Source organism: Typopeltis vanoorti, chromosome 9 (assembly GCF_054136105.1).
Source record: "Typopeltis vanoorti isolate ZY-2024b chromosome 9, IOZ_Tvanoo_1.0, whole genome shotgun sequence".
Lineage (NCBI taxonomy): Eukaryota > Metazoa > Arthropoda > Arachnida > Uropygi > Thelyphonidae > Typopeltis > Typopeltis vanoorti.
The window spans coordinates 96632672-96652197 of record NC_143557.1 but is presented as its reverse complement, the minus strand read 5'-3'; the positions used below and the strand labels follow the sequence as shown (position 1 = coordinate 96652197).

General features: G+C 42.8%; 1 protein-coding gene across 1 annotated transcript in view; it reads right to left on the bottom strand.

The window, feature by feature from the left end:
* The window catches only part of LOC150103276 (protein O-mannosyl-transferase Tmtc3-like), a 267650-nt gene extending 249333 nt beyond the window's left edge, over positions 1-18317 (bottom strand). Inside the window, exon 1 of the mRNA XM_090397332.1 lies at positions 18229-18317. The gene's annotated coding sequence lies outside the window, so the exon portion shown is untranslated. The remainder of the gene's footprint in view (positions 1-18228) is intronic.
* Between the last annotated feature and the right edge of the window lie 1209 nt (positions 18318-19526).

Here is a 19526-nt window from a genome sequence, read left to right as displayed (position 1 = left end):
TCTGGAAGTAAGCAGTTTTTTCACCACAGTGTAAAATCGGGTAACTTCTCCATGTCTTAAAAAATAGGGGTTCCGTTGTCTGGAATAAACTCCTTGGGATTTACAATGAAGTCAAAACACTCGTCGCAATCCATTCCACTCACTCACCACTCTCCAAGCCAAAAATCTAGTCCACACACTCTTACACAACTTCCAAGGGAGCGACTTGTTCTCCCCCCCCCCACTCCTCGTGTATTAAACAGTTTTTTGTGTCAATTTTTAAATAAAGTGGGCATCCTCAAATTCATTTCGAATCCAGTTGTGTTCAGGATTTAGAATTAAGAGTACGTTTTCATATTGTTAATATTCAGGAATTTACAGGAACTTTTTCGAGTTCCTGTAAAAAAAAAAGGGGGGGGGGAAGAACAAAGAAAAAAATTGTATAATGTTTGTCTTACACCGTATAATTCAGTGTGTCGTAAAACAGCTTCCTTGCGCCGAATATTTGATGCAGTCGAACTCCGACCTTTTCATCTAAGACGCGTACATCGTAACGATGACGACAGCAGAATAGCAATCTGCTAATTTAGACACGCGTTAATTCCAAACAGTTCCTCTCTCTCTCTCTTTACTTCACTGCAAGAACACCAATCATTCTTCAACAAATGAATGGAGAGCTCCTCATCAACCGTCCTTCTCGCAGTCACAGCCAGCATGATTCTCAATGTTATTAATCCGCCGAACTTATTGACTATTCAATTGAGTGAAGCCGCAGGTGTACCGAGAAGGTTTAGTTATCCTTTCTGACCTCAAGTATGGCATTTAACTTCGTAGCACTACAGAGAACCAAATAAAAACTGTATTACGCATATTGGAAGGATGTTCAGATGGTGATTATTTTGAACAAATATTGCGATATTACATCGCTTGAGTTGTAATTTTAGAAACGTAATTTGGCAGCTGCAGTCTACGTCACATTCCCCCCCCCCTCTTATTTCCTATTTTTCACACTTCCTTATTTGTTTACGATGCCAACAAAAAAGACAATTAACTCCCATATTTGTACATTCATTAAAATTTTTGCTGTTTATCCCTGCATAGGTTTGATCGAGTCTTATAATTCTATCTCTTCGCCATTCTGATGTGTGTGTGCGCGAGCGCTTGTCTTTCCATCCTCCTAACATATCTCATTACTCCTCTTTCGTATATTTCTCATTATTCTCTACTTCTCCCGTTCTCTCTGTAACTGTCTATATCTATTATCCCATCCCATTTCACAGCCATCAAATATTTATACGCGGCGACTCCCTGAATGTATGCTTGGGACTGATTTGTCAAACCAGAAACGAAGAATTCCTCGGAGAAGTCCCCCTTGACAGTGACTTGAATAAAGCTAACTAAGATTTATAGATAAACGCAAGATGTTCGAGTACAACAGGAATGCGTATCATCTAAAAGAGATGAATATTACATATGTTTCCTAGAAACAAGTCTACGGGACTAAGGTTGAAGGCCGGGATTACACACTCACTTGTAAATAATTTACTAAACCCTTATTTCGTCTGCGTACAACTTCCTGTTTGTAATTGGTCTGGGAGCAAAGTTGATGGAATAGAGAAACAGCTTGGGAACCTTCTTCTCCAAGTCCCATAAATTCCGTAACTTCATTTAATAAAAACTAAACTCGTGTTAACCTCATCGTTTGATTTATGTTTATCCAAGACTCTAAGATACTCTAATTTCGTATTCTTTGCTAATTCCGTGTTGCAATTATTTTAAGTATTTTTGCGTAATTAAAACATAATCTTGAGCATACAGGTGCGAATATTATGATTATTCTTCAGACATATTTCAGATGCAAAGATCTTTGGATTACTGAGCGTTAAAACTACGTTTTTCATCCCTTTTATTTTTATTTACTTCCTTTTTAATTTTCCAAACCGGAAATTGCAAAATGATTCTACAGGTTCACATAAATACGTCAACATTTTCTTGCTAAAAAGAATGTAGAATGAGATTTTGTATGAGGTTAAAAAAAAAAAAAAAAAAAAAAAAAAAAGGTGGGGTGCGGTGAGTCATTAATAAGGCGAAGTCCTTGAAATTTTGAAGTCTGGAGATCTCATTTTAATCCCCCCCCCCCCCTACAGCATCGTTTGCTGTAAACACTGGAATTCGTTTCACCTTCCATGAAATGAAGTCAGCATTTTTGGCAGCAGCATTTTAAACCCACTTTCGATAACCAGACGCATTTAAAATTATCTCGTAGAAAATTCCAGTTCCTCGTGTTTGCGAAATACGACTCCTCACGTGGATGTTAAATTATACGGTTGTTAATATTACCAAAATGATTAATTACTCGCAAAACTAAGAGAAACAGACAACGAGACCGAAGCGCCATCTATATATGTTGGTAGTAATTCTCCGACAGAAGTAAATATTCAGTGGAAGTTGAAACAAACAATATAATTACGTGCCCAGATTTATATGCTTTTATTTCTAAATCATTGTTTAATAAATACCTTAAAACAGGTGAAGTTTGTATTACTTCTAATTCAAATAACGTTTCATATCCGTTAGAATAACATTCGCTGAATATAAATAATTCCAGTGCTGATTGCCTTCGCTAACGTTATTAGAATACTGCATGTGTATGCAATAACAAGTTCGCTGCAATACGCTAACCAGTAGAATATATTTGTTTCAGTACAGTAGTAAGAATAATATATTAAGTCGGTTTTTGAATAATATATTAAGCCGGTGCAACAACGAGTAGAATATTTTCAATGTTCTACTCAATATCATTCTGTAATAAAAAAAAAAAAAAAAAGGAGGCCAAGCAATACAAAGATTATAAAAAAAAAATCTTTACCCGACCCTTGAAATGGTTACAATTTTCGAAATCGGTGCACAAGTTTATGCAGTAAATTAATTCAAATGCAAACCCTGTTGAAATTTTTCGATTTATAAGCATGTGTGATCCGAATGGATAGTTCGACAATAGAAACTCGAATAAATCTTAGAATTGTATCCCTTCATATTTTTAGAATGTACGAAATCCGAGTGCAATAGTAAACACCCCAAATAGAAATCAAAACAGAATTCGTCGATGCACTTGGATTACATACAGTTCTGATATGCAGTTACATGATCAATAGTTGGAACAATAATAACTGAAATATCTGTGAAACATAGAATTCGCTGGTCATCATACATTACATGCTAGGCCTACTTGAGTAAATATACTTCTAAATTTATCTGTTTCAGTTTTAGAGTTGAGAATTCCATTTCTCCCGTCCTCTGATATTCTACAATCTCTGTTGTAGAATATCAGAGGACGGGATATTAAACTACGGTGGCATTTTGTCTATTATGCTATTTTACAATAACATCCTCAAATATCTCGAGAGCATCATTTATTGATATTATAATATACTATTCGTACAGTATTCATGCAATAACATTTGCCATTTTAGATTAATAGTTCGAAATGTACTTAGTTTATCCATCTTTTAAATATTTGTCCCTATAGATTTTTAAACGTCTAAGATAAATTGCATCAATTCTAGCCATAAAATAATCGCTATTTATTTCCATATTACACACCACAATTTTCAAAGAGTTTTATGTGCAAATTCCAGATAAAATAAATAACGAAATTAGCAGTAAATTGAACAACGCCAGATGACACTATTCCGATAATGGTATCTTCTGCAAACATTGATTCGCTAAAACTCTAGAACAGTAGTGTATTGGGAATAGTATGCCGATCTCAGCAAATAAAGCTCATGAAGCTGTACTCGAGTGGCTCTCTGAGTTGACATTCTCAGCAATATTACGCCTTGTGCACCCTTCACACATTCATTCATAGTGACACACGTCGAAGAAGAGTTCCGGGCGAGATGATGAGAGAGGTTAAAGTGTATACATGCATAATGTCGGGCACGAAACTAATCAATAGGTAGCGTTTCGTATAGAACACTTTCCTATAAGATGCTTCGAGTCATTTATTTGAAGATTCAATACACAAAATAAGTAATTAATATTAATAAATTAATAAAAGTGTTTAACTTGGTGCGTTAAAAATTATGTTCGGTTTTCTCCGTCTTTATTTTTCTGTACGGATAACGGAGATGCAACGAATTTATCTCTGCAAGGGAGGAAGTATTAAGGATATTGAAAGATTTTTTTCTTGCGTTTCCTGATTTAATATTAACCATTCTTTTGTTAATCCTCTTTTACATGAGTTGAAAAAGGTGAGGATCAATCTCATCCTTCCCAAACTAGATAATTCTCAAATATCTAGACACAATTTGAAAGCAATATATTCTCTTTGAGTTTCTTTTGACGATGGTGTGAATTTGTTGGCTAATATGGTAATAGGCTCTGGAAGCTGGAAAAGAAATCTAAATGGAAAGAATTATATGCATGGTTTTTTACATCCCATCCACATCATCTTCAAGTGATTTGGAAAATCTTTTCAAGATCTATCCTTGTTCTCAGGGGTAAAAAAAATATGAGTGTAAGGCGAGATGCAGTTGATCCTAGGAGGAAAGCAAAATGAGCGTAGGAATCATAATAGAAGTGTGTATCGCACTAAAATTTATTCCGAGTTTGTCATTTTACTCAAGTAACTGACATCGTTTTCATGTAGATTTATGAGCACAGATTTGCCTACACGGGGGGTACTTTTGCCAAATGCACTAAACTCTGACTTCAGTTCATAATCGAAGACTGTAGAGTAGAATAATGAAAAAAAATCTTATAAATCATCAACTCGAAATGGTAGACAGACGTAATAATAATAATGTGGGTGACAAAAGTAGATATAAAACTTAGCCTAGATCATCTTGGACAGTTTGAGGCCTGGGCTATATTCCCGTAGGACAGTCGAGAAGTAATTTGGATATTCTCACGTCAATTAGAATGACTCGGGGTAGAATTTGTGTATATCACCAGCTTATAACAGTTTTTCAACCTCAAGATGAGTTGGTTGGTCTCAGATGGATATTTCGCAAGATTTTCCTCTTAGAAACTGGGACTTTTTATTCAACAAAACAGACAAACCAGCCAGTGAACACATATACAATGAACAAGTGATTCTTCTCATGGCTTTCCGTAATTCCAACCAACTCAACCCAGTCCGAATCTCACACATCTGTGCTTTTAAATTTCTTTGGTCGCCAGAGACATTGTTTTTCAGTAATTTTTTCTTCATTTATTCATTTATCCATTATGCGCTATTGAACAATGTTTCGATAAGTTTCCTTTTCTGTTTCAATGATCATATAAACATTTTTAGAAAAATCAGGAAAATTGGCCATAAAATAGATTTTTGCCTATATTCGTGTGTATATTCTATTTTATGGTCAAATTTGAATATCAGCCAAAATTAGGAATATCCCCTCTTAGTATATTTCTATGCAATCATGACTCAGAAAAGCGATCGACTGCAACAATTTTAACTTCTCATGAAGTATTAAACCGGTTAAAAAAACAAAAAGTTAGTTTTTGCAATTTTTACATCAGTGATTTCGAATCAATGGCACTTGTAACTTATTGTAACTTATATGTTTGGAAGAAGAAACATATTTCAAATTTACAAAAGTGATGACCTTCAGTAACATAAATATGAAGATTTTCATCTTAATCTTAACGTGACTAGCTCATGGCTAAGTCACTTAATTTCGTTGACACCTAATTAATACTACGAAAATCTAGCTCACCATATCTGAATGATCTCTATTACTTCCCTTAGTTTACTTTGTGTGTGTGTGTGTGTGTGTGTGTGTGTGTGTGTGTGTGTGTGTGTGTGTGTGTGTGTGTGTGTGTGTGTGTGTGTGTGTGTGTGTGAGTGTAGACAGTTAATCTGCTTATGAATGAAACACATTTTACCGAGAGGAAATTCTTCCACCTGCGTATGAGACCGGATTATCTAACCTTCAAATAAAGATGACACTATAAAACAAGTGTTCGCCCAAGAAGCGATAGATCCCTCCCAGATCTTTCCAAACAGGACATCACGAATATCGAAGAACTACCGAAGGTTATACAGATTTTTGCGAATTTATAAATATAAAGCTTTTAACCACCAAAACTATTTTATATTACTTATCAAAATTTACGAAATATGAAATTGAAAATATATGAAAATAAAGTTATATTTCATACACCATTTTCGCAGAGTAATGGGGATATTATAAATATATTAGGATATAGAGATTGTGCAGAGTGAACAGGGTACGGCCTGGAGAAAGTCCTTTTTAGGACTTCCAGGGTAACAATTAGCAATGCTGAACCAAGGAAGTAAACTGAGGTTCGGCTGTTGCTGTTATCCTGGGTGTGAGTTTTTGAGTTCGCTCCCTTAGGGTTTTTGCCTTAAGGGAGCACCTTGAGTCTCCGGGGAAGGTGTTCTCCGGCAGGGCCCGCTGAGGGGTTCTTGTCGGTGAATTATTTTCCTCGGAATTTGAGCGGTTCTGCTCAGGAGTCGGGGAGCCCGTTGGGGTGCTTGAACGGGGCGGCCGACACTGAGTGGAACCAACGCTGAGCGGTTCTGCTTAAACGGGGAGCCCGTCGGGGTGCTTGGACGGGGCGGCCGTCAATGAGTGGAACCAACGCTGAGACATGGACGGTCTTTCGCCCACTATGGAGTGGCCTAGAGATCGTCCGATTTTTTGAGATTTTACCCTTTACTTACTAATCAGGACTTCCAGGGTAACAATTAGCAATGCTGAACCGAGGAAGTAAACTGAGGTTCGGCTGTTGCTGTTATCCTGGGTGATGAGTTTTTGAGTTCGCTCCCTTAGGGTTTTTGCCTTAAGGGAGCACCTTGAGTCTCCGGGGAAGGTGTTCTCCGGCAGGGCCCGCTGAGGGGTTCTTGTCGGTGAATTATTTTCCTCGGAATTTGAGCGGTTCTGCTCAGGAGTCGGGGAGCCCGTTGGGGTGCTTGAACGGGGCGGCCGACACTGAGTGGAACCAACGCTGAGCGGTTCTGCTTAAACGGGGAGCCCGTCGGGGTGCTTGGACGGGGCGGCCGTCAATGAGTGGAACCAACGCTGAGACATGGACGGTCTTTCGCCCACTATGGAGTGGCCTAGAGATCGTCCGATTTTTTGAGATTTTACCCTTTACTTACTAATCAGGACTTCCAGGGTAACAATTAGCAATGCTGAACCGAGGAAGTAAACTGAGGTTCGGCTGTTGCTGTTATCCTGGGTGTGAGTTTTTGAGTTTGCTCCCTTAGGGTTTTTGCCTTAAGGGAACACCTTGAGTCTCCGGGGAAGGTGTTCTCCGGCAGGGCCCGCTGAGGGGTTCTTGTCGGTGAATTATTTTCCTCGGAATTTGAGCGGTTCTGCTCAGGAGTCGGGGAGCCCATCGGGGTGCTAGGATGGGGCGGCCGACACTGAGTGGAAACAACGCTGAGCGGTTCTGCTTAAACGGGGAGCCCGTCGGGGTGCTTGGACGGGGCGGCCGTCAATGAGTGGAACAAACGCTGAGACATGGACGGTCTTTCGCCCACTATGGAGTGGCCTAGAGATCGTCCGATTTTTTGAGATTTTACCCTTTACTTACTAATCAGGACTTCCAGGGTAACAATTAGCAATGCTGAACCGAGGAAGTAAACTGAGGTTCGGCTGTTGCTGTTATCCTGGGTGTGAGTTTTTGAGTTCGCTCCCTTAGGGTTTTTGCCTTAAGGGAGCACCTTGAGTCTCCGGGGAAGGTGTTCTCCGGCAGGGCCCGCTGAGGGGTTCTTGTCGGTGAATTATTTTCCTCGGAATTTGAGCGGTTCTGCTCAGGAGTCGGGGAGCCAGTTGGGGTGCTTGAACGGGGCGGCCGACACTGAGTGGAACCAACGCTGAGCGGTTCTGCTTAAACGGGGAGCCCGTCGGGGTGCTTGGACGGGGCGGCCGTCAATGAGTGGAACCAACGCTGAGACATGGACGGTCTTTCGCCCACTATGGAGTGGCCTAGAGATCGTCCGATTTTTTGAGATTTTACCCTTTACTTACTAATCAGGACTTCCAGGGTAACAATTAGCAATGCTGAACCGAGGAAGTAAACTGAGGTTCGGCTGTTGCTGTTATCCTGGGTGTGAGTTTTTGAGTTTGCTCCCTTAGGGTTTTTGCCTTAAGGGAACACCTTGAGTCTCCGGGGAAGGTGTTCTCCGGCAGGGCCCGCTGAGGGGTTCTTGTCGGTGAATTATTTTCCTCGGAATTTGAGCGGTTCTGCTCAGGAGTCGGGGAGCCCATCGGGGTGCTAGGATGGGGCGGCCGACACTGAGTGGAAACAACGCTGAGCGGTTCTGCTTAAACGGGGAGCCCGTCGGGGTGCTTGGACGGGGCGGCCGTCAATGAGTGGAACAAACGCTGAGACATGGACGGTCTTTCGCCCACTATGGAGTGGCCTAGAGATCGTCCGATTTTTTGAGATTTTACCCTTTACTTACTAATCAGGGTAACAATTAGCAATACTGAACCAAGGAAGTAAACTGAGGTTCGGCTGTTGCTGTTATCCTGGGTGTGAGTTTTTGAGTTCGCTCCCTTAGGGTTTTTACCTTAAGGGAGCACCTTGAGTCTCCGGGGAAGGTGTTCTCCGGCAGGGCCCGCTGAGGGGTTCTTGTCGGTGAATTATTTTCCTCGGAATTTGAGCGGTTCTGCTCAGGAGTCGGGGAGCCCGTTGGGGTGCTTGAACGGGGCGGCCGACACTGAGTGGAACCAACGCTGAGCGGTTCTGCTTAAACGGGGAGCCCGTCGGGGTGCTTGGACGGGGCGGCCGTCAATGAGTGGAACCAACGCTGAGACATGGACGGTCTTTCGCCCACTATGGAGTGGCCTAGAGATCGTCCGATTTTTTGAAATTTTACCCTTTACTTACTAATCAGGGTAACAATTGGCAATGCTGAACCGAGGAAGTAAACTGAGGTTCGGCTGTTGCTGTTATCCTAGGTGTGAGTTTTTGAGTTCGCTCCCTTAGGGTTTTTGCCTTAAGGGAGCACCTTGAGTCTCCGGGGAAGGTGTTCTCCGGCAGGGCCCGCTGAGGGGTTCTTGTCGGTGAATTATTTTCCTCGGAATTTGAGCGGTTCTGCTCAGGAGTCGGGGTGCTAGGATGGGGCGGCCGACACTGAGTGGAACCAACGCTGAGCGGTTCTGCTTAAACGGGGAGCCCGTCGGGGTGCTTCGACGGGGCGGCCGTCAATGAGTGGAACCAACGCTGAGACATGGACGGTCTTTCGCCCACTATGGAGTGGCCTAGAGATCGTCCGATTTTTTGAGATTTTACCCTTTACTTACTAATCAGGACTTCCAGGGTAACAATTAGCAATGCTGAACCGAGGAAGTAAACTGAGGTTCGGCTGTTGCTGTTATCCTGGGTGTGAGTTTTTGAGTTCGCTCCCTTAGGGTTTTTGCCTTAAGGGAGCACCTTGAGTCTCCGGGGAAGGTGTTCTCCGGCAGGGCCCGCTGAGGGGTTCTTGTCGGTGAATTATTTTCCTCGGAATTTGAGCGGTTCTGCTCAGGAGTCGGGGAGCCCATCGGGGTGCTAGGATGGGGCGGCCGACACTGAGTGGAACCAACGCTGAGCGGTTCTACTTAAACGGGGAGCCCGTCGGGGTGCTTGGACGGGGCGGCCGTCAATGAGTGGAACCAACGCTGAGACATGGACGGTCTTTCGCCCACTATGGAGTGGCCTAGAGATCGTCCGATTTTTTGAGATTTTACCCTTTACTTACTAATCAGGGTAACAATTAGCAATACTGAACCAAGGAAGTAAACTGAGGTTCGGCTGTTGCTGTTATCCTGGGTGTGAGTTTTTGAGTTCGCTCCCTTAGGGTTTTTGCCTTAAGGGAGCACCTTGAGTCTCCGGGGAAGGTGTTCTCCGGCAGGGCCCGCTGAGGGGTTCTTGTCGGTGAATTATTTTCCTCGGAATTTGAGCGGTTCTGCTCAGGAGTCGGGGAGCCCGTTGGGGTGCTTGAACGGGGCGGCCGACACTGAGTGGAACCAACGCTGAGCGGTTCTGCTTAAACGGGGAGCCCGTCGGGGTGCTTGGACGGGGCGGCCGTCAATGAGTGGAACCAACGCTGAGACATGGACGGTCTTTCGCCCACTATGGAGTGGCCTAGAGATCGTCCGATTTTTTGAGATTTTACCCTTTACTTACTAATCAGGGTAACAATTGGCAATGCTGAACCGAGGAAGTAAACTGAGGTTCGGCTGTTGCTGTTATCCTAGGTGTGAGTTTTTGAGTTCGCTCCCTTAGGGTTTTTGCCTTAAGGGAGCACCTTGAGTCTCCGGGGAAGGTGTTCTCCGGCAGGGCCCGCTGAGGGGTTCTTGTCGGTGAATTATTTTCCTCGGAATTTGAGCGGTTCTGCTCAGGAGTCGGGGAGCCCATCGGGGTGCTAGGATGGGGCGGCCGACACTGAGTGGAACCAACGCTGAGCGGTTCTGCTTAAACGGGGAGCCCGTCGGGGTGCTTGGACGGGGCGGCCGTCAATGAGTGGAACCAACGCTGAGACATGGACGGTCTTTCGCCCAATATGGAGTGGCCTAGAGATCGTCCGATTTTTTGAGATTTTACCCTTTACTTACTAATCAGGACTTCCAGGGTAACAATTAGCAATGCTGAACCGAGGAAGTAAACTGAGGTTCGGCTGTTGCTGTTATCCTGGGTGTGAGTTTTTGAGTTTGCTCCCTTAGGGTTTTTGCCTTAAGGGAACACCTTGAGTCTCCGGGGAAGGTGTTCTCCGGCAGGGCCCGCTGAGGGGTTCTTGTCGGTGAATTATTTTCCTCGGAATTTGAGCGGTTCTGCTCAGGAGTCGGGGAGCCCATCGGGGTGCTAGGATGGGGCGGCCGACACTGAGTGGAAACAACGCTGAGCGGTTCTGCTTAAACGGGGAGCCCGTCGGGGTGCTTGGACGGGGCGGCCGTCAATGAGTGGAACAAACGCTGAGACATGGACGGTCTTTCGCCCACTATGGAGTGGCCTAGAGATCGTCCGATTTTTTGAGATTTTACCCTTTACTTACTAATCAGGGTAACAATTAGCAATACTGAACCAAGGAAGTAAACTGAGGTTCGGCTGTTGCTGTTATCCTGGGTGTGAGTTTTTGAGTTCGCTCCCTTAGGGTTTTTGCCTTAAGGGAGCACCTTGAGTCTCCGGGGAAGGTGTTCTCCGGCAGGGCCCGCTGAGGGGTTCTTGTCGGTGAATTATTTTCCTCGGAATTTGAGCGGTTCTGCTCAGGAGTCGGGGAGCCCGTTGGGGTGCTTGAACGGGGCGGCCGACACTGAGTGGAACCAACGCTGAGCGGTTCTGCTTAAACGGGGAGCCCGTCGGGGTGCTTGGACGGGGCGGCCGTCAATGAGTGGAACCAACGCTGAGACATGGACGGTCTTTCGCCCACTATGGAGTGGCCTAGAGATCGTCCGATTTTTTGAGATTTTACCCTTTACTTACTAATCAGGGTAACAATTCGCAATGCTGAACCGAGGAAGTAAACTGAGGTTCGGCTGTTGCTGTTATCCTAGGTGTGAGTTTTTGAGTTCGCTCCCTTAGGGTTTTTGCCTTAAGGGAGCACCTTGAGTCTCCGGGGAAGGTGTTCTCCGGCAGGGCCCGCTGAGGGGTTCTTGTCGGTGAATTATTTTCCTCGGAATTTGAGCGGTTCTGCTCAGGAGTCGGGGTGCTAGGATGGGGCGGCCGACACTGAGTGGAACCAACGCTGAGCGGTTCTGCTTAAACGGGGAGCCCGTCGGGGTGCTTCGACGGGGCGGCCGTCAATGAGTGGAACCAACGCTGAGACATGGACGGTCTTTCGCCCACTATGGAGTGGCCTAGAGATCGTCCGATTTTTTGAGATTTTACCCTTTACTTACTAATCAGGACTTCCAGGGTAACAATTAGCAATGCTGAACCGAGGAAGTAAACTGAGGTTCGGCTGTTGCTGTTATCCTGGGTGTGAGTTTTTGAGTTCGCTCCCTTAGGGTTTTTGCCTTAAGGGAGCACCTTGAGTCTCCGGGGAAGGTGTTCTCCGGCAGGGCCCGCTGAGGGGTTCTTGTCGGTGAATTATTTTCCTCGGAATTTGAGCGGTTCTGCTCAGGAGTCGGGGAGCCCATCGGGGTGCTAGGATGGGGCGGCCGACACTGAGTGGAACCAACGCTGAGCGGTTCTGCTTAAACGGGGAGCCCGTCGGGGTGCTTGGACGGGGCGGCCGTCAATGAGTGGAACCAACGCTGAGACATGGACGGTCTTTCGCCCAATATGGAGTGGCCTAGAGATCGTCCGATTTTTTGAGATTTTACCCTTTACTTACTAATCAGGACTTCCAGGGTAACAATTAGCAATGCTGAACCGAGGAAGTAAACTGAGGTTCGGCTGTTGCTGTTATCCTGGGTGATGAGTTTTTGAGTTTGCTCCCTTAGGGTTTTTGCCTTAAGGGAGCACCTTGAGTCTCCGGGGAAGGTGTTCTCCGGCAGGGCCCGCTGAGGGGTTCTTGTCGGTGAATTATTTTCCTCGGAATTTGAGCGGTTCTGCTCAGGAGTCGGGGAGCCCATCGGGGTGCTAGGATGGGGCGGCCGACACTGAGTGGAACCAACGCTGAGCGGTTCTGCTTAAACGGGGAGCCCGTCGGGGTGCTTGGACGGGGCGGCCGTCAATGAGTGGAACCAACGCTGAGACATGGACGGTCTTTCGCCCACTATGGAGTGGCCTAGAGATCGTCCGATTTTTTGAGATTTTACCCTTTACTTACTAATCAGGACTTCCAGGGTAACAATTAGCAATGCTGAACCGAGGAAGTAAACTGAGGTTCGGCTGTTGCTGTTATCCTGGGTGTGAGTTTTTGAGTTCGCTCCCTTAGGGTTTTTGCCTTAAGGGAGCACCTTGAGTCTCCGGGGAAGGTGTTCTCCGGCAGGGCCCGCTGAGGGGTTCTTGTCGGTGAATTATTTTCCTCGGAATTTGAGCGGTTCTGCTCAGGAGTCGGGGAGCCCATCGGGGTGCTAGGATGGGGCGGCCGACACTGAGTGGAACCAACGCTGAGCGGTTCTGCTTAAACGGGGAGCCCGTCGGGGTGCTTGGACGGGGCGGCCGTCAATGAGTGGAACCAACGCTGAGACATGGACGGTCTTTCGCCCACTATGGAGTGGCCTAGAGATCGTCCGATTTTTTGAGATTTTACCCTTTACTTACTAATCAGGACTTCCAGGGTAACAATTAGCAATGCTGAACCAAGGAAGTAAACTGAGATTCAGCTGTTGCTGTTATCCTGGGTGTGAGTTTTTGAGTTCGCTCCCTTAGGGTTTTTGCCTTAAGGGAGCACTTTGAGTCTCCGGGGAAAGTGTTCTCCGGCACGGCCCGCTGAGGGGTTCTTTCCGGTGAATTATTTTCCTCGGAATTTCAGCGGTTCTGCTCAGTGGTCGGGGAGCCCGTCACTGAGTGGAACCAACGCTGAGATATCGACGGTCTTTCGCCCACTATGAAGTGGCCTAGAGATCGTCCGTTTTTTTGAGATTTTACCCTTTACTTACTAATCAGGGTAACAAATGGCAATGCTGTAGGCAATAAAGTTTTAACTGAGACTCGGCTATTGCCGTTACCCAGCCATGACTAGAGCTTTTTAGCTCAAGAACACTCCATCCACACAGATTTTCTTCATTCAGATGACGGGATAAAGAGTCAAGGACTCAGTCCATCGCCCAGTTCAATCCAATACCCTTGGAGCGTAATGGATGGCAATGCTGTAGCCAATGAAGTTCTAACTGAGGCTCGGCTATTGCTGTTACCCTCCTGCCATGATCAGAGCTTTAATAGCTCAATAACACCTTATCCGTACACTGTCCTCTACAGATAACGGAGAAGATGAAAAGCATTCTTGCTTCGCCCCTTTAAGCCAGTCCTTATAAGGACTATAAGAATACTGTGCAGGAGTTCGGGGACTAGGAGAAGAAAACAAAAGTCCTTTTTAGGACTTCCAGGGTAACGAATGGCAATGCTGTAGCCAATGAAGTTTTAACTGAGGCTCGGCTATTGCTCGTTACCCAGCCATGACTGGAGCTTTTAGCTCGATAACACTCCATCCACACAGATTCTCTTCATTCAGATGACGGGATAAAGAGTCAAGGACTCAGTCCATCGCCCAGTTCTTTTAAGAACTTTAAGATATTGTGCAGAGGATAGAAATCGACCGTGAGATGCGGTGATTAATACCATCGGAGGATAATGGATGGCAATGCTATAACCAATGAAGTTTAACTGAGGCTCGACTGTTGCTGTTACCCCCTGGGGCGCAGAGATTCGAGAGTTTGAGTTCGCTCTCTTAAGGTTTTTGCCTTAAGGGAACAATTTGAATATCCGGGGAAAGTGTTCTCCGGCACGGCCCGCTGAGGGGCTTTGTCGGTGAATGCTTTTCTTCGGAATATGAGCGGTTCTGCTCGGTGGTGGTGTGTGAGTGGAAGCCTATCACTGAATGGAGCCAACGCTGAGATGGACGGTCTTTCGCCCACTATGGAGTGGCCTAGGGATCGTCCGAATTTTTAGAGACGGCTTTACCTTAACAGAGGGCAATACTCTCGGAGGGTAATGGATGGCAATGCTGTAGCTAATGAAGTTCTAACTGAGGCTCGGCTATTGCTGTTACCCTCCTGCCATGATCAGAGCTTTAATAGCTCAATAACACCTTATCCCTACACTCTCTACAGATAAGGGGGAAGATGAAAAGCATTCTTGCTTCGCCCCTTTAAGCCAGTCCTTATAAGGACTAAGGATAAGATATTGTGCAGATAAATCGCTGAATATAAAGTAACCTTGCTTTGGTTTTGAAACGTTTGATTTGGGTACGAATGAAGAAGTACTCTTTACGAACATCAGATGGGGACAACCTTTTCACCGGCTTGGAGAATCGCTTACGGCCGACTTCTGGCGAAACTAGTGAATTCACAAGATCGTCCCCGACCTTGTGACCCCTTTTGCAAACTATGTCATGCAAATGACAGCGTAGTGCACCACTTCCACCTTCTTCTTCTGTCTCACTGATCGCATCAGTCTTATGACTGTAACTCAACTAGCATTTCCTTCCATTCTTCTCTTCTGTTTGCTATCCTCTTTATTTCGTAGTATGTTTTTAGTCCAGTGCTTTGTTTTATTTGATCAAAGTATCTTTTCCTTCCTCTTTCTCCTTTTCCTTTGATTTCGCCTTCTATCATTCTTCTCGTCAGACGAAAGAGATGTCCAATCCATCTGTCTCTTGTTATTAATATTTTTATCAGTGTTCTGGGTTCATTTACTTCCTTAATCACTTCTTCATTAAATTTTTTGTCTGTTCAATTTATCTTTTACATTCGTCTCCAATACCACATTTCAAATGCCTCCAGTTTTCTAATATCTCCTGTTCCCATTGTCCATGTTTCGCTGCCATAAAGTGCTATACTCCATACATAAGTTTTTAGAAGTTCTTTTCTTAGTTGCAGGCTTAAGTTTCCTTTTAATACCTTTTCCATTTTATTGAATTGGTTTTTTGCTATATTTATTGTTATCTTTATGTATTCTTTTGATCTTCCTTATTTACTGCACTCCCTAGGTATTTGTAATTCTTTCTTCCCCCCCCCTCTTTATCATTTAATTTAATTTTCTTCGGTTTCTTGCTTGCCAGCAGAATTTTGTTTTTTTCCAACATTTATTTTCATTTGGTATTTATTAAATATTTCATTTGTTGTTTTGTTTAACTTTTTTAATCTTCTTCCGCTGTTTGCTATGAATGCAATATCACCTGCAAATCTGAGGCAAAACATTTCCTCTCCACCAATCTTTATGCTGCTGATTGTTTTTTCTTTAACTTCTCTGATGGCATTTTCACTATATATATATTGAAGATAAAGGGTGATAATAAGCACCTTTGTCTTACTCCAAATCTAATATGTACGGTTTCTTCTTTATTATTTGTTCTTATGTATCCCACTTGTCTTGCATATATCTATTTGATCACTCTTCTGTCCTTATAGTAAATGTCACTTTTCTTCATAATATTCCACATCATCTTCCAATTAACTTTGTCAACTGCTTTTTCTAAATCTTGGTTCAGCTCCATTCTTTTTTCGATTATAGTTCTCAGGCTTAGTATTGCTTCTCTTGTTCCTTTTCCTTTCCTAAATCCGTATTGGTCTTCCTCTAGTTGTGAATCTGTTCTTTTATATATTCGGTTTTGTATTATTTTAATAGGATTTTGCTAATGTGTGTAATTAGGGCTGTTGATCTCTGTTGGTTACATTGGAGAGCATTTGCTTTCTTCGGGATTGATATTTTAGGGATTTTGTGAAGTCTTCTGGGAGATCTCCATTTTCATATATTTTAGCTTTCGTTCAAATATATCATTTTTTGTTTCCTCATCCAGATTTTGAAGGGCTTCACTTGGGATGTTATCGATTCCTGGGATTTTCTTCTGGCTTAAGTCTTTAAGTGTTTCAAAATCGTCTTTTATTATTGATGGTCCACTATTGTCTTTTGGAGCCTCCGTAGCTCAGTCGGTATAGACCAGGTCGGAAAGACCTGGGTATCGATTCCCGTCAGTGACGTGAGGAGCCTTTATCTGGTCTCTTTCGACTAAAGGTGAGTTAGCTGGTCTCATAAGGAGGTAGGGTTTTTTTTCACCCGGAAACTCGGGTTTTTCGTCCCCCAGAACAGACAAACTGGCCCCCTGAACACATCAAACGTAATCCATGAATACGTCCCACTCCCAGCTATATGCTGGTCCTGAGCCCGGATAAAATTGGGGGTTGGGGGAAAGCAATGGTGAACTACCCCGTAAAAATCTCACCAGGAACACTTTGTGGACAATGCTTACAAAGTCACCTACGATCGAAAAAGACTTAAAAGGAAAAACCAGTAGTACTATTGTCTTCAGCTTCTGTGTCATTTTATCCTTCCTGTTCTTCTCCTTGTAATATTTCTTCAGAATAAACGAGTAGTTTACCATTCTCATGTATTAAGGCATTATCCTGTGTGGCGTTTTTCAGTTTGTTGCTCATTTTTGTTATTAGGTTAAAAGCTGTTTCTAGATTTCCTTTATTAAACAGTTCTGTCTTCATGGAGGTATTCATCTTTTGCTTGCTAACATTTTCTTGTTATCAGACTTTTAAATTCTTATTTTTCTTTGTGTTCTACTTTTTCTGTATTCTTGTATAGCCCTCCTTTCATGCATGAAATCCAATATTTCCTCAGTTATCCATGGTTTTCTTATATTTTGCTTTTCTCTTCCTAGTATTTTGTTACTAGCTTTTAGGATATTATCTTTTATTTGATTCCACTTATCGTTATTATTCGTATTTTGCTTTTCATTTTCTTGAGCTAGTTTTTTGGTGGTTTCCTGGAATTGTCTTTTGGTGTTTTTATATTTTAGTTTCGATATGTTGATCTCTTTTTTTGTTGTTTTTTTTTGAATTTCAATTATGTTTTCATGAATTGTGGTCGTTATCAACATCTGCTGCTGGGAAGGCTTTACTAAATTTGATTTAGTTTATCTATTTGTGTCTCCGGGTGTATCCTTTTTCTTTTGTTTGGAATATCGTGTTTGTGATTATTAATTCCTTCTGTTTACAGAAAACTACTAGATGTTGTCCTCTGTCGTTTCTCTGTCCTAAGCCAAATTTTCCTACAGTATTATCCTGCTTTCCTTTTCCTACGATTGCGTTCTAATCTCCCATTATTATTGTGTTGTCTCTTTGTTTGAAGGCTGGTTGAAGTGTTTAGGATCCCGTTGTTTCTCTGATACTATTGCAGTTCCCTTATCCCCCACCACACACCGGTTAGAAAAAAACAAAAGTACATAATTTTTCTCATCGATGTTATAAAATATCACATATGGAAAGTACGTAAAAACATCTCCTGACAAAATCTACCATCGAATTAGGAACTGCATGAGCTTTTATTAACTCAGATTTTATTAGTTTTGTCATTTTAGTCTAATTTAATTTTATTCCCATGTAGGGGTTAGCCTGAACAAACCTAGGGCTGAGAAGGCCAACATCGAGGTGATCCTAAGCCCTTTTAGGGCAGAATCTCCAGGGTCAGGTCTCTCCAATTTGTTCACTTGTCTTTACGCGAGTCAACTGAGGCCTCTTTCAATCCTTTAACACTATTTCACTCTATCTTTTTATCTTCCTTTCTTTCTCTCTCTCTCTCTGCTGAATCTCAGCACCACATTTATACTCAACTTAAAAGGTCAATGATAAGATACTTGAACTCACAAAATTATTATTAAATAAAGAAACTTACTGATGAATGAAACCAAATTCAGCTGTACATTCCTTATGTATTGGATTAAAATGTATTGCTCACCAATAGGAACTAAAGATCGACTTAAATCTTTAATTCTATCAAACTTCCGAGCTAAAGACACACGTAACCTACGTATCTGGGTCATGGAATAACACAGTTTGATTGGATCCATTTTCAGTCCAGAAATAAATTGATTCTATGAAAAAAGGAGAAAGGGGAAATTTTCTATGGTTAGAATTACCTTAGTTGACAGTTATGAGATATTTAGAAAGAAAAACTGCAAAAAAAGTTTGTCAATTGCAGTCATAAATAAGACCTTGAAAACAATGAGGCTGAACAAACCGTACAAAGATGGGAGAGTCGTAAATATACATCAGCGTTGCTTTTACCTAGAGCTTAAATCACTAGTTGTATATTTAGAATAGCGACGTCCTTCTACATTGAGCACGATAGCACTTATGGAAAAAAAATTATCGAATGAATTTTTTTCTAGAATTCGTAAATTTGTTTTATTTCGCCGAAAACCATTACTTTGTAAGCCCATTGTTTAAATATGTGCACTGTACCTTGTTAATGACCGGGTTTGTACGTTTCCTGTGTTTGAAGACGGATATGACTGTTAATTGTTAAAGAAAACTGTTGGCTTAATGTCCATCCAACCTTTAATTGTTGGAAGTTAATTGTTGGGTTTACGTTTGCATATCTTTTAATAGTTGAAAGTAATTGTTGGTTCTGGATTGGTCTAACTAACACCATCAATTTGGATATGTACAAACATTGTTTCTAGTGCTTCAAACATACTCTTAGGTTTAATTAACTTACTTGTGCTACTAGTGTGGAATCATCACATTCTGTTTATATCAATTAAATCCATGTTTATAAAAATAGCCATTTCGTAACGATATCCGACTTGGACTAATGTTTAATAGTCTGCATCGAACTTTCCACTCTCCATAAAACATTAGTGTTCGCAATGCAACATGGGAAAATAATTCACTATAAGGATTATTTTCCTATGTTGCTAATTGTCTGAATTCTTATGCTGACGTTTTTGCATATTACAGTAGTTCCTAGACTTAGCGAGAAAGATAGATTTCCTTGACTAAAAAAAAAAAATGGAAGATCGGAAAGGAGAATCAGTGAGAAAGAGAGAGGGGGGGTGCTCGAACATAAGTCACAACTAATCTACGCACGACAAACCCTATGGATATTGAGAGCCATGTCTCTTCCACTAAGCATGCAGGAATTAAAGCAAACTTAATCACTGCCAGGGCAAGAAACGTAAATCGAATACA